The sequence below is a fragment of the Miscanthus floridulus genome, chromosome 3 (genome assembly GCF_019320115.1).
Source record: "Miscanthus floridulus cultivar M001 chromosome 3, ASM1932011v1, whole genome shotgun sequence".
Classification (NCBI taxonomy): domain Eukaryota; kingdom Viridiplantae; phylum Streptophyta; class Magnoliopsida; order Poales; family Poaceae; genus Miscanthus; species Miscanthus floridulus.
Window position 1 is genome coordinate 30,928,415 of NC_089582.1, and position 15,910 is coordinate 30,944,324.

The 15,910-nt window shown below is 45.3% G+C and overlaps 1 long non-coding RNA gene and 1 pseudogene across 1 annotated transcript; one reads left to right on the forward strand and one right to left on the reverse strand.

Moving 5' to 3' along the window:
- The first annotated feature begins 10,791 nt into the window (after window positions 1-10,791).
- LOC136545373 (uncharacterized) lies at window positions 10,792-13,174 on the forward strand. The gene is made up of 4 exons (XR_010781007.1): window positions 10,792-11,117; window positions 11,238-11,317; window positions 12,214-12,338; window positions 12,665-13,174. It is a non-coding gene; the product is annotated as an uncharacterized lncRNA (long non-coding RNA).
- Window positions 13,175-14,229: 1,055 nt separating this feature from the next.
- On the reverse strand, window positions 14,230-15,733 carry LOC136545374 (benzyl alcohol O-benzoyltransferase-like; annotated as a pseudogene).
- Window positions 15,734-15,910: the final 177 nt, after the last annotated feature.

Sequence of the window (15,910 nt, forward strand, 5' to 3'; positions counted from 1 at the left end):
TGTAGTTTAGCTAGATCTATTGGATCGATTGCCTTCTGAGAAATTGCATTGAGGAATGCACATAGCTTCACGGTGGCTAGACGTACATTTGGAGGTAGAATTCCTCTTAATGCAACTGGAAGCAATTGCGTCATGAGCACGTGGCCGTCATGGGACTTTAAGTTTAGGAATTTCATCTCTGGCACATTTATTATACTCTTTATATTCGAGGAGAATCCAGATGGTACCTTGATGCTTGCTAGGCATTCAAACATGCTTTCCTTCTCTTCTTTGCTAAGAGTGTAGCTGGCAGGACTTAAGTAATGGCGTCCATCATCTGTCTTCTCTGGATGCAGGTTGTCTCATTCTTTCAAACACCGCAGGTCCTGTCGTGCTTCAAGTGTGTCCTTAGGCCTCCCATACACACCCATAAAGCCTAGCAGGTTCACACAAAGATTCTTTGTCAGGTGCATCACGTCAATCGTGCTACGGACCTTTAGGACTTGCCAATAGGATAGCTTCCAAAATATAGACTTCTTCTTCCACATGGGTGCGTGACCATCGGCGTCGTTCGGAACAGGTTCGCTGCCATGTGCCTTTCCAAATACTACTTTTACATCATTGACCATATTGAGTACATCCTCACCAGTTCGGTTGTCTGGCTTGGTCTGGTGGTCTGCCTTACCTTTAAAATGCTTGCCTTTCTTTCTTAGGGGGTGATTCACAGAAAGAAATCGACGATGGCCAAGGTACATGACCTTTCGACATTTTTTCAAGAATATACCTTTAATATCATTGAAACAGTGCGTGCATGCATTATATCCCTTGTTTGATTGTCCTGAAAGATTACTTAGAGCAGGCCAATCATTGATTGTTACGAACAACAATGGCCGTAGGTCAAAGTGCTCATGTTTGTGCTCATCCCACACACGTACACCTGGGTTGTTCCCCAAAAGTAGAAGTTCTTCAACTAGTGGCCTCAGGTACACATCAATATCATTGCCAGGTTGCCTTGGGCCTTGGATGAGCACTGGCATCATAATAAACTTATGCTTCATGCATAACCAGGAAGGAAGGTTGTAGATACATAGAGTAATAGGCCAAGTGCTATGACTACTGCTCTGCTCCCCGAAAGGATTCATACCATCCGTACTTAAAGCAAACCTTAAGTTTATGACGTCATTTGCAAACTCCGGGAATTCTCTATCGATTGCTCTCCACTGGGACCCATCAGCAGGGTGTTTCAACATATTATCTACCTTACGGTCTTCTTTATGCCATCGCAACAACTTTGCATGGTCTTTGTTTCTGAATAGACGTTTCAAGCGTGGTATTATAGGAGCATACCACATAATCTTGGCAGGGATTTTCTTCGTGGGACGTTCGCCCTCAACATCTCTAGGGTCATCTCGCCTGATCTTATACCGCGATACATGACATACCAGGCATGTATCTAACTTCTCGTACTCCTCGCCACGATAGAGGATGCAGTCATTAGGACATGCATGTATCTTCTGGATTTCTAATTCCAAAGGACAGACTATCTGTTTTGCTTCGTACGTAGTGGCGGGCAATTTGTTATCCTTTGGAAGCATCTTCTTTTGGATTTTCAGTAACTCCCCAAATCCCTTGTCAGATACACCATTCTTTGCCTTGAATTGCAGCAATTCCAGTGTGGTACCCAACTTTTTCTGCCCTGCATCACAAGTTGGGTATAGCAATTTCTTGTGATCCACTAGCATGCGCTCGAACTTGATCTTCTCCTTTTCACTTTCGCATTCTCTTTGTACGTCACGAATGGCCTGACCAAGATCATCAGCATGCTCATCTTCTGTCCCTACCTCTTCTTCAGCTTCCCCCATTGCAGTATCATTAAAGGCACCATATTCAGCAATAATGTCATCATCGTCCCATTGTTCTTCTTCATCTTCTTCTATTACAACCCTAGTTTCTCCATGCTTCGTCCAACAAATATAGTTTGGCATAAAACCCGACTTCAACAAGTGTGAATGAAGACTCCTTGAGCTAGCATATTCCTTCAAATTCTTACATATGGCACATGGGCAGCACATGAAACCATCGCGTTTGTTTGCCTCGGCCACACGTAAGAAAGAATGCACGCCCTCAATGAACTCTTGGGAGCGGCGATCAGCATTGTACATCCAATACCGGCTCATCTGCATTACATGACATTACATATCATATTAAAACCTAGAACATAATTAGTTAATTATACGACATGCATGTCACCACACAAGATATTAATTTATGAAAGTCTCGCTACAATGTAGACAATCCCAACTACCACTAAAAAAACTAAAGCTAAAATGCACTTCAGCAGCATAAGGATTTCGCGACCAATCCCAACTAAAACAGACAGATCATGTGTTTGTTCAACATCTATGGGCTTCTTCCACAGGATCACTGACTCATCAGCCGCCGTAGCCGCCTGTGCAAGAGAGTTTTGCACGTGTTCAACGTACTCTTCCTCCCAGTACCAGCCTGAACATCCAGTGCCATCCCACTGAAATTAAAACAAAAAATTAGAACTTTAATCACAATCATCATGAAAATAAGTATAAATTAACCATAATCATCAAATGCGGTAAAATAACTCACATTGCGATCTGGACACTTGTAGAAGATACGGCCCTTGTTGGGACAATTCTTCCTCACCCGGTACTCCATCACAATCTTCTTCTCACACTTGCCGCATGCAATGAGAGGGAGGTCCGGCCTCAGTCGCTTTGAAACCCGATGAGAGGCCGAGGACCCGGAAGCAGTCGTCATCTACTCTCTATACTCATTTTTAATATAATATAACTTTCTTATTTTATAAACAAATAAAATTAAAAAAAAACTCTAAAATTCTCTATATCTCTAAACCATGAAGTGTGCTATGCATGCTGAAAATAAAAGCTGAATACTAGTTTTGAATAACTACTTTAACCTTCCTTCATCCAAATATGCAAACTTTAAAGTGATTTTGAGCTTAAATGGCTTACAAATAATAAAAAAATTCACCATAAAAAAACACATATATCTAGTCCACAAAATAAGATATGCTACTGATGAAACATGACAGTATAAAGTTGGTAACCTTTAGAACCGAAGAATCGACGGAGGAATCGAAGAAATCTTGTGATTACCGACGATGTGGAAAGAAGAGAGGCCGGCGATAAAGCAAGAACACTGAGATCGAAGTGGCTCAGACTCGGGGAGGAAGAATGGGTATATAGGAGGGGACCTTTAGTCCCGGTTGAAGACAGAAACCGGGACTAAATGTCCCTTTCAGTTTCGGACGTAGCCTCCAGCCAGGAGTAGACTTTTACTCCCGGTTGGAGAGACCAACCGGGAGTAAAAGTTACCTTTTAGTCCCGGTTGGTAGCTTCAACCGGGACTAAAGGTCCCCTGCAGCAAAAGCCTACCGCAGTAGCCGTTGGGCAGAGACCTTTAGTCCCGATTAGAGCTACCAACCGGGACTAAAGGTTTCTCTAGTTCTGGGTGCAAAAAATATCGGGACTAAAATTAAATTTCGAAGTGGATCAAAAGTCGTTTCTCTTCTAGTGTGGTGTTGCTAAAAAAATCTATACGTACTACACTCCACTCAAAAAAAAACATCTATACGTACTACACGATGCAGCCGCCCTATAGGACAACAGCATTGTCCTTGTTATTTGTTAAGATGCTTTTGCTAATCGTCAGTCGATCTGCACATCTCCATTGACCACACCACTCCTGGTGAGCCACTGGATAAACAAATGGTTGCTTTGACACTGACAGTTACGTGTGAATGACTGGGATTCGATATTCAGTTTGGTTTCAGCCAGGCTCATCAGTTATGGTACAATATTTTTCTCTCACAACAAATTAGTTGTACAAATCAGCACAAGCAACTTATCGAACCAGCGAACAGACTCTTTGTATAACCCAACGTTTCCTTTTTGGTGGGCCAGCGCAGGGAAACCCTATGGAAGGGTCTCGTACTACTCCTATAGCCTTTTCCTTATCAAAGTCGTTAGAGTGCTGATAGAATTTTTGTCAAATGTTTTACCACAAAAGGTAAAAATAAAAATTGAAAAAGAAATGCTTCATTAATTAGCTAATGTGCATGCAACTCAAGTACAACCTTGTATCAAATCATCCTGTAAATGGGATTTCAGTCTAGGTGAATTTTAACGGTTGGATCCTGAATTGCAGTCAAGTGTGGTTATATGTTATATTAGTGGTACTCTACTCAAAGTTTAGGTGGGTAAACCTTTTAGTACAAACAATTCATAACCTGCCTGGCTTAGACCTCTTTTGAAATGCAGGATTTCTATGTATTCCATTTTCAGTAAAATTAAATTGATTCATGTAAAATTCTTGATGCGATTTATCCATGTGAAATTTCTGCGTTCCAAAAAAGTCCATGCTGGGTTGTGGGGGGTGGGGGAGGGTTTGTCAAATACGTTGGCAACATTGGTGTGTTTATTTAACGAAAGTTGAATTAAGGTTTGTCAATAATTCTACTGGCATATCTGTGTTCTCTAACTTGTTTAAAACTTTGAAATAAATGGACTGGAACCTAATCCTTAACTTCCCTGTGAGAGGTAGCGCCAATAAATTGATGTCCCTTCTCCTTGGGAGGCTGAAAAGAAGCAAGTGCTTATAAGAAAATATATTTGTCAACCCCAAATAAAATATATTTGATTAAATTAAAGTAGAAAAAATGAGAATAATTATATGCAGGGTAGAATATATATGAGGCTACTACCCCACGCCACTTTTTCCCCTACGGCTGGGAACAATCCCGTCGGGTGGACACCACCCGTCACGGGATCCTCATCTTTCCCTGCATTTGCACTAAACTAACAGGAAAGCTTTTCACACCGTCAGGGAGGCCAGCCCCGCGCCCGAAATATATCAGCCCGCGCTCAAGTCGTATGGGTTGGCCCATGTCTCAGAGAGCCGGGTGAAAATATTGGCGCTCAGCGGAGGCAGACGGACGCGCGAGGCGAAAAAATTCTGGACTTATCCTTTCCGCACGCGCCCATGAGTCGTCCCCCCAGCCAAATTTTTAATTTTTTAGCCTTTTTTTGAAAAAAAAATCATAAATATGTCCCTAGAGGTATGATTTCAAAATCTAGACCCTTAGCTCAGCGCCATCGTTGCTGGCGCCGAGCTTTTGGGCTCAACGCAGACGTGACGGTGACCTGGCAGGCATCTCGGCGCCGTAGATCCTGGCGTCAAGCTTGGCGCCGTAGATCCTGGCGCCAAGCTAGCTTGGCACCAGGATCTATGGCGCCGAGGTGGTGTTTTAACTCGACGTCCAACCTTCCTGCCCGAGCCTTCTTCCTCTTCTTTCTCCTCCCTCTCGGGGTTTTTCTCTTCCCACTTCGCCCTACCTTACGAATCGACATATTGGACCTTGAAAACTTTGATTTGATCCGTAGATCTTCGAGAGCAAGGTATCCTCGCTACCCTCCTAGTTTTTTCGCATCGATTCGGTATATATTAGTCTGATTTTTTAACCTAAGAATCGTCATTACTTAGGGTTTCATGCAATTTTTAATATTTGTATTATACAACCTAGGATGTCAAGGCGTGGAAAAGCTAGCAAACTAAAGTAACCTCAGCGCATGTTGTTATGTTATGGGTTCATTGTTGTGCATCAAATGGGAAACCCTAGGTTTATGGTTTAATGTTAATTGATTTTGGTTCTTAGAACGAAATTGGTTGAATTGTAGTTATGTCCGGATGACCAGAAATGCCTTCGACCCATTGCCTCTGCCTAGTGGTGTTCCAGTGCCCATGTACTTTTACGGCAATCCTTGCAAGGTAGCCAAGTCCGATGAAGAGGACATGTATAGGTAGATGTATTGGATATGTTCCAATTTTGCGTTTGAGCCTACACTTCGTCAGCGCCGCATTAACAAAATGGTGAGAAATTGATGTTTGTGTCATATAACATCTTGCAAGATTTTTTTTGTTTTATAACAATTGCATTTTTTGTATACCCCTACGCCGCTCTGTGATTTTGAGCAGTGGATCGACACTGAGATCAAGCCTGAAGACAAGGAATGGATGCAGAAACTATTGCGGTGGGAGGTAGAGGACAAAGAGATGATGGAGAAGAGACGCGGAGAGGAGGCTGCAAAAAAGGAGCACAAGAAAGAGGAGGAAAGGAGGCGTGTTGCGGCGTACAGGGAGGAGAGGGAGAAGAAGCTTGAGCGTGCACGCCGAGCGAAAGCAGTGATGGAGGAGAATCCCGATGCCCTAAGAAAGAGAAAGTGGCCTCGTTGCACTCAGTAGTCTCCATGACTTGCTAGTTCTATGATTTGTTCATAAACAATGTTGTCTACTGTTGGCATGTACTTCTAGTATTATTGTGTTGTTTAATGTGGCATAGTATTGAACTTTTCATTATATAGTTGTTTTCATTATTTGTGGTCATAATATTCAGTATAATGTTATGGACGTAGTGAAATATGATCACGTGATGCAAACATAACCTAACGAAGTAGGGCATTATATAATTCAACACACAAAACACACGAAATTGCATGTGAGAACATGTACCGAACTAGGGTATAGAGTTCCTTCGACTAAACCTAACATGCCTTAGGTAATTAAACCAAACAACAAACACATAGATGTGCCATATGAATAAGATAGGGTTGTCCTAGTAGTGTGGCCACATAGCAAATTGTGTTGTATCTTCTCCACAGTAGCCTCCCATTGTTGTTGGTGGTGGCGGCGGGGCTGACGGCGGAGGCCCTTGTTCTTGTGGTTAGGACAGGTGCAATATGGATCATTGGAGAGTCATCCTGTGAATCAGCACCATTATTGTTGTCGTCCTGTTCTTCGTCCTTGTAACCGCTGCTAACTTCTCTTTCTAGATCGAAGATACGGTCCTACAAGTAGTAGATGTACTCCGCATACGGATAAATAAGTCGAGGATCAACCCACCTAGTGAACCCACAATTTTCTTCGTCCAAGGAAGACTGCAATAAGTATGTCATGTAAGTTGTATAGAAGAGGAACATATTGAAGAAACAAATAGTAATAGCAATTACCCATGCTCGCGGGCATTTGAAGAAACGACGACCTCCATCTATTCCCTCGGTGAATATCTGCACTAGGCAGTCCTCACCATGTATGCATTTTGGCCACTCTTCTTTTTGTTCATCGTATCCTCTCAGTGATGCCTCTTTGGTGAAATCACTTTTGTTCTCAACTGGAAACCTCTCATAAAGAGCTTCCTCAAAGAAATCAGGACCAAGAGAATCCTCCCACACAATGGTAGTTCCCTTCCCCTTTCCTCTATCTCTGGACGACCCTTCAGACATTGGTACTGCAATAAAAGAAAATACTAGTTGGGAAGTAAGTAGCAATGCATCCAGCATTGCGTATATATAGGTAGAGGCAGGTTTAGTTGTCGTTTCAATGTGTTATAACTAGTCACAAGAAGCCTAATTAGTTTCACTAAAGAGCCTATTTCAATGGACACTGAAATGCCTAGATTCGTTTCCTAAAAAGTCTATTCGTCGTTGACATAATAAATCACTGAAAAGCCTAAATGCTATAGGTGTACTATGTAAGTGAAGTGATATATCGCTGCTATCATCGTACTCCTCGTCCTTGTAACTGAAAAGTCTATTTTCATTGTCTGAAAAGCCTAGATTCGTTCGCTGTTACTGAAAAGCCTAGATGTTATAGGTGTACTATGTAAGTGAAGTGATAAATCGTTGTTGTCATCGTACTCCTTGTCCTTGCAACTGAAAAGTCTATTTTCATTGTCTGAAAAGCCTAGATTCGTTCGTTGTTACTGAAAAGCCTAGATTCATCTACAAAGCGTCTGTACGATACGATTGGACTATACACGTTCTAATGAATTTACATTTAATCTGTGTGCTACATTTATGCCTTTTTAGCAGTGTAGTATAATTAATGATTCACGGAAAAATTTTGCAAGAGTTTCCCTTATTTCAGGAGCATCCACAGTTATAAACAGAGACATTATTATATAATCCAAACATTTAATCTTCCAAAGAGCATAATACAACCACATTGAACATCACAATCAACACAACATGTCCTACATAGTCCAAATAGTTCATAATGTCCATACAGTCCTAAATAGTTATAGAAAAGTAACTACAAAATCCATAATAGTACATACTAACATCTACCACAAACCCTCAATGCCTTCTAGTCTTACTCTTACCCTTGTGACCAAGAGCGCTGGTACCTGTAGTGTAAGGGTCAGGTGGACGGTGTAGCCTAGTGCCTGGAGGCTATGTAGGCTGAATCGAGGGAGCGTCCTGGAGCTAAGAGGGGCCAAGCTCCTCGTGCCTCTGGTCCACGTCGTCGTCGTCCTCGTCCTCGTCCTCGTCCCTTGTAGGTGCTTGGCTAGAGGAACCTAAGCCTCCTCTGTCTGCGAAAGGAACGTACATGTCTTGCATCGTGTCTATCCTGCAAACACAACGAACAGCTGAACGACGTAGCCGACGTGACAGCCTCTGTTGTACAAAATTATGTTAACTGAAAGAATCTAACGTATAAATAATATGTTTGAAAGAATATTTTGAATCTTACGTCTAGGAAGCTACGCGTGTCGTCGTCCCTGACTCTCGGATGAAAGCGCTCAATGTCTTCAACGGAGCATTTGAGGGTATTGCCCTGCAACAAAGTTCTCAATAATAATACTTCTAAATATATAGCAACAAGTTTTGTTTTCTTTTGTATAAGAATCTAATGTATTATAAGGAGCTACGGCTCGAAGGTGGTGTAAGTAAAATGAACCAAAGGCTCATTTACTTTAGATTTTGGTGTTTGATGACCAATACAACCAAGTTGGACTAATGAATTTGCAAGTGATTGTTTTGTAGTTCAATAGGATACAAGACGTGACTTGGACGAAGGCGACATGATGATCCGATGATCAACACCATAAGCAAGACCTTAGAAGCATAAGACAAGATTCAAGATATCAGGCAAAGTCTGAGCACAAAGATAGAAATCAAACCGGAAGCAAGATCACAAACAACCGAGCTCACAGAGGTGACCGGACGCTGGTAGCACAGTGACTGGACGCTCCGATCAAGAGGCTCAGCAGCAGCAGCGATCGGACACTGAAAAGCAAAATCGACCAGATGCAGGATTGCAGTGTTCGATCGAGTACAGAAAGGTTCCAGAGCGGCGAAATTGCGACCGAACGCTGGCAGCGTCCGCTCAGTTGATCGCGGCTCTAACGGTCGAGACGATCGGACGCGTCCGGTTAGGACATGATCAGCGTCCGGTCAGTAGCAGAAAAGCGGAATTTTGTCCCCAACGGCTACTTTTCTCAGTGCGGCTTATAAATAGACCCCCAACCGGCCATTTGAAGTGTGTGGAGCTGAGAAAACATATTTAGGGTATTAATACACCATTTTAGTGATCTTCACTTGCATATTGCTTAGTGATTCATTAGGTGATTAGCGTAGGTGCTTTTGCAAAGTGCTTAGGTTGATTAGACCACCGCTTATGCGTTTGCTCTAGGTTTAGGCCTAGTGTTTAGTGAGGTTTGCATACCTCTTACCACTCGGTGCTTGTGCGCACCATTGTTGTACATCAGAGGGGCTTGTAGTCTTGCGAGATCACACCAACCACGTTTGTGGTGTGGCCGCTACCATGTACCAGAGGGAATAAGGCCCGTGGCGTTTCGGCTGGAAGCTTGATAGTGAAGACGACGGGGAGCATCCGGGAGAGGCTTGCCGGAAGGCACGTCGAACACCCACTTGCGTGTGGGGAAGGCCCGAGGCTATCCACGGAGTTACCCGACCGGGAGCTTGGCCCTTATGAAGGATTCCTTGTGAGGGGCTCCAACGAGGACTAGGGGAAGCTTGCGTGCTTCTCGATACCTCGAAAAAAATACTAGAGTCGTCGATGAGAGTTTGCATATCTCTACCTTACTCTTTAGCTTCCGCATTTATATTGATTGTATTACTTCTTTTGTGGTAGAGATAGCAATACACTAGCAAAACCGTAGTTACACATTTAGATAGTTTATCTATTACATAGGTTTTGCTAGGGTTAGAAAAAGAGGCCATAGTTGATAGTTAGAATTTTAAGTTGCCTAATTTACCCTCCCTTTTAGGCGTCACGGTCCCCTTCAGGTGGTACTAACTAAAATAGATAACTCTAACGCATAATGTATTGGTATACAACTTAATGTAGAAAAATAAGACAATTGACTTACCACCCTGTCCAAGATTGGTCCTGCCTCCACCTGCCTTCCTGCACGAGTAGATTGGTCGTATGTCGTGTCTTCATCGTCGGAGGATGGCTGGCGCGGGCGGTGACAGCCACCAAGGGCACGAGCGCGGGCGCGGCCGGGGCAGCGTGGGAGCGGTCGGGGTGGCGCGGGCGCGTGGGAGCGAGCGCGGGGCGAGGCGGCAGGGGTGCGCGGGCGCCTAGGCGGGGACGGTGCGGCGACGGTGACGGCTCGGTAGAGAGAAAGAGAGAGAAAGAGAGAAAGAAACATCGGGCCCATACGTAAGAGAGGGTTTGGCGCCAGGATTGTTGGCGTCGATCCACGGCGCCAAGCTCGGCGTTAAGATCCACGGCGCCGAGCTAGCTGCCATGTCAGCGTCGATGGCGCCAACGTGGCCGAGAGCTCGGCGCCAGCAACGATGATGCCGAGCAGCGTAAGCTCGGTACCAGCAACTATGACGCCGAGCTAAGGGTGAAAATTTTAAAATCATACCTTCAGGGACATATTTGTGAAAAAAATTCAAAAAAAGGGCTAATAATAAAAAACAAAAAAAAACCAGATCCATTCCTTCCCGATCTTCCTCCTCGCCAATCGCTGCTCCCCGGCCGCCCCCCGCAGCTTTCCCCTCCTCACCACCGGTCCCCGGCCGCCTTCCGTGGGCTCTCTCCTCCTCACCGCACCCCCCATAATCCCCCTCCTCCCGGACTCCTTTCTCTTCTTTTCCCTCGCCTCACGCACGAGATCCAGATCCGCTTGTGAGTAGTTGTGGCGCGAGCCGGCGGCGACCTGCGAGCACGCAAGGAGAGGAGCACCCCGCGGAAGTGGAGGGCGTGGTGGTGGCCTAGCAAACGTCAGTGAGAAGTTGCGGCTGCTTCGCGCTGATGGCAGCGTTGCGGAGATGGTGCTCCTCTGTGTCTCTCTGCTCCTCTTGCGCCCTTCCCCCATGACCCCATCTGTTCTTCCCCAAGTACTCTGATCCCTTCTCTCTTCAATCAAATCACTAATCAGGTTTAGTGGACAGGTGCACTCCGTCCTCCGCATCAGGCTTTGGGGGCCATCCCTGCCCAATCTCAGATTAGGGCCACCTGCCCTTCGTGAGAGGTACTTCTACTTCCATTACTCGTTCATTTTTTTTCAATTTGATGCACAGATTCGTTCCCCATACTTCCAATTGAATTTCTCTTCATTTTTTTTGATTTGATGCACAGATTCATTTTTCCAGTTAAAAGGGTCAATTATTTAACATTTGGTTTAGTGGAAAATCCATCAAGTACTAGCAAGCATAACTCATTCTGTGTCAAAAAAAAAACCTGAGTTGTACAACAATGCAAATGAATGCATCAAGTACCAGCAAGCATTTAAATAATCCATGTATTCAGTATTTTTTGCTGTTTAATACTACACTGGAATCATCAGTGCGCACATGACACAATGATGCTTCTTGTAAAATAAAATATATGTTTTCAGATTATTAATCTTCATCTGCCTACCATCTTTCGACTGCTATTAAATCATAACATTGGCTGTTTTCTTATATCAAGGAATACTATAGAACACTAAATTGAGCATTTATCCTGTGTCTGTGGTCACACCCTTCCAGCATTTTGGTCGGTACCATTTAGAGAAAGATAAGATACTGTTTTCCTCATAATGTGGGATCTAACTGTTCTCCATGCTTATCTAGGTTGAGCAGATCGTTTCTTATTTTTCTCTGATTACATTGATAGTGCTAGGTGTTGCTGTTAACTTTATAGCTTTATGATTGAATAACAAAAGAGGTGAAAGCTTCGTGTACATATATTAGTAACCGGGATAAAAAATTCTTAAATTGTAAGTGCATAACCTAATTTTTGCTTCCTGAGTTCAAGTAGTGTATGGCATATGGTGGTCTTAAATTTGTTTTGGGACAAAATTAAATATCAACTTATATTCTAATGCTGCATGAAACATGGCAGTTTTAATCTGACTATCTGAAGCCGATTGTGTTACTTGTACAGGTGGGAAAGGGGAAGTGTTGATTTTACTTCTGTTGCTTGAGTTCCAATCATCGATCTCAAATTTGTCCAGGTGCTGCTGCCATCTCCTTCCAGACCTCACTTGTTTTTAGCAGGCTGTACTTGAGGTACAATTCTACTTTGGTCAATTATCTGGTTGCAGCCTTATGCCCAAAATATGTATGAATCATATTGGTACTTTGCTTGCGGCTCATTTGTCAAATGGTTCAAATAGGCATACCACCAGAATTAACTAGCCCTTGTGAATCACAATAATTGTTACATCACTGGTGATACGGCTACCATCCAACAACTAGACCATTCTGAGTTTTTTATGTTCCTACAAGTATTGATTTACTATATACGCACCAAACATGAATATAACTCTTGTTTCTATCTTTCATGGTTCATGTGCCAAATGTAAATTATTCAGATCATTTTTTTTTTGATGTAGATGGCAACTGGAGATGGATCTTCGTGTTTCAGCAAATCTGGACCACAATTGTGATGGCATTGACTAGTGATGGTTGGAAGTATTTCATGGAGCCAGCATATTTGTTCATGGTAATATGCATTTGGGCTGCAACCAGCATGTTTGATCAGCGTGTGTGCTGTGGAGCAAAAGTATTTTGGTAGCAACCTTTGATCCTTTCTCGTGGCTGTCTTGGTTGTGCTGCAGCAAAGACTATTATAAATATTATCTAGCTACTGCCATCTAGAATGTAGACTATTAGGAAGCAATAGCTCATGTTGCCTCTGATTTATGACTTTGGGAGGTAGTAACTTCATCCTGAGAGTTGTATGACTTATCTAGCAACTTGGGTTCTCCGCTGACTTGCAGTTCCATGTATGACTTAGGTTGGCAGTTTCATGTATGAATTTTTAGTGATGATGATATATGTATTGAGACATTTGAATATAGTAACGCTTATCGTCTTCTTATGGTTGAATGGTTCATCATTGAGCTTATGTCAAAAAGATCGGCTGTGAAGTTCAATGAGCTTATCGATATAAAAAATGTGGTTTACTGGCAGGAAGCACGAACCTTTTTCCTGACGGACAATAACCGACAGGGAAAGTCTGAATCTTCCCTGACGGATATTTAGCTGACAAGGAAAGTTCGACCCTTCCCTGACGGGACTGTAACCGACACGGAAATACTTTTCCTGACGAGAGGAAAAACGGAAACTCTCTCCTGACGGCTGTAACTGTCAGGGAATGTTCTCTGACGGTTTTCCGTCAGGGAAAGTGTACTCTCCATGACGTTTGTTTCCTGTCAGGTATCCCTGACGGTAACCGTCAGGAAAAACTTTCCTGACGGTTTTAGGTACTTTCCCTGATGGTTTGCTCTGTCACGGAAAAAATTGCTGGGGAAGGAAATAGACCTCAAACAAATCAAGCTCTTACTGTGCCTAGCATATATTTCAACTACCTGCTAAAGGAAGGGAGTACGTGTTTTGTTATCTGTTGACAGGCAGTGGCAGAACTAGGGGGGGCAGTAGGGGCCGTGCCCCCCCCCTAACACTGTAGAAAAAAATTATAATATCCTTAAAAATTTTCCTATTTATATAACTTGAAGCCTCAATTCATCAATTTGTTATCACAATATTATGATTTTTTTTTTGCTATGAATACTAACTACACATGTAAAATAACATTAAAAAGTTGTTGAGAATTCAATTATGTATATATTCATCATATTGTCCGGTCCCCCTTAACCAATGTCGCTGCTTCCACCACTGTTAGATTTTATATGGTCAAATATGTCATATTTTTTTATATAAATACAACCCAGTAAACAATTGTAGCACAAATCCTAAAGCATAATCAAACGTATAGAAATATGATAATTTTAGTATAAAAATCTGTTAACAGATAAATAGCAAAAGTCTTAAAGGAAAAGAAGAGGAAAAAAAATACAAATTTATGATAAAGCTGAAGGCAGTAGTATAGTACGTACAACGATGCATGAACGCTTGATTTTCTTTTATAGTACGTACAAATTTAATTTATTGGCGCTAGGCAGCTCGGCAGCACCGAATGTAGAGGTAGAGCGGCACAGCAGTACAGGCTTACGGCAGACAGTCCAATGTCCAAACAAACACATCGAAACAACGCCGGCACTGCAACTCTTCAACACAGCATCTTCACCTCGGACGCGAAACGGTCCAGCGGACGGCACGGCGATGGCGTCCTCACCGTCGCCGTTCGTGACGGCGACGATGAAGCTCAACACGAACAGCGCGCCCGCGGGGCCGCCGTACACGGGCTCGCCCCACCCAAAGTCCACGTGGCGGAACCCAGCGTGCCGGTTATCGGACACGATGAGCATGTTGCCCGTGGCCAGGGACGGCCGCTCGCGCAGCGCCATCAGGTCGGCCGTGGACCGCACGTACTCAGCGCTCACCGCCGACCTCTTGGCCTCCCGCACCAGCTCCACCGCGTCGCCCAGGGTGCCGCCGCCGTCGCCCCGCAGCGCCCCCGCGGTGGCTACCGCCGCCGGGTACACGCACGCGTTCCCATAGTAGCCCGGGGGCAGGCCCAGGTCGCGCACGCCCCTGACGCTGGCAGCGATCACCAGGCGGGCGTCCTCGGCCGCGGGGATCTCCAGCGCAACCGTGCGGACACGCCAGATGAACGCCGCGAGAGCCTCGAAGGTCGTGGCCTTGCTGCCGCCCCGCTACGCTGAGAGGCCTTCTTGATCGCGGCGACGTGGTCCGGGCCGAACGTGAAGGTCCGCATGACCATGTCGTCGCCCGGTGGTGGACACGACGGCGGCGGCGGCGGCACCGGGTCGTACTCGTGGTGAGGGAACGATGGCCTTGGTGGGCTGCGGGCGTCCAGGATCTCGCGGGACCACACGGGCGCGACGGTTGGTTCCGGGAGGCCGCGGGCGAGCTCGCCGACGGCGCGCATGAACTGCACGATGCCCGCGGCGTCGCACATGGTGTGGTTTAGTCGGAGCGCGAAGACGAAGCCGCCGCATCGCAACCGGGTCACCTAGGGATACGTACACAACATACATCATTACAATGACATGCATGCATTTACAATCGTTCGCCACGTAGGACTGTGTGTTCTATACCTGGATGAGCAGCAAGGGGCTGTTGAGAACGCCGCCGGAGCCTTCGACGTCGAACAGGAGCTGATCCATGCAGGGGAACGGCGGCCTCAGCCCGGCCGCCTCGAGCTCCGCCAGCCGCACGTCGGCGTCCGCCTCCACGAACACCACGCCCTCGCCGGTGCAGTCGACGACCAGCTTCCTCCCCTCCACCTCCCTCAGCCTCCCGGCGAGCGGGAAGTACGGCACCAGCGCCTCGCCGAGCGCGCGGCGGACCAGGGCCGCCGGGTCGTCGTTGCCGGCCGCATCGCCACGGCCGCGGTAGAAGAGGACGAACGGCACATGCCAGCGCAGCCCCACCTGGTCCTCAATGTCGGACAGGCGCTTGGTCTAGCGTGGAGTCTGCCTCGCCGGGCCGACGAGCTCCGGCTCGCGCCGGCGCACGGCGAAGTCGAGCTTCATGGTGATGAGCACCAGAACAAACTATATGATGTGTCCCCCTTCCTACGTACAACCTGCTACATTGGAGCAAGTTTATAGAGGTTGCATTTGGAGATGTCACCACTGTGTGTAGTTCTGTGTAAAAGTCACGAGTGCGTCTGCGTCAGCAAGTTGGAACAAGGCTCCACCATGTTTTGG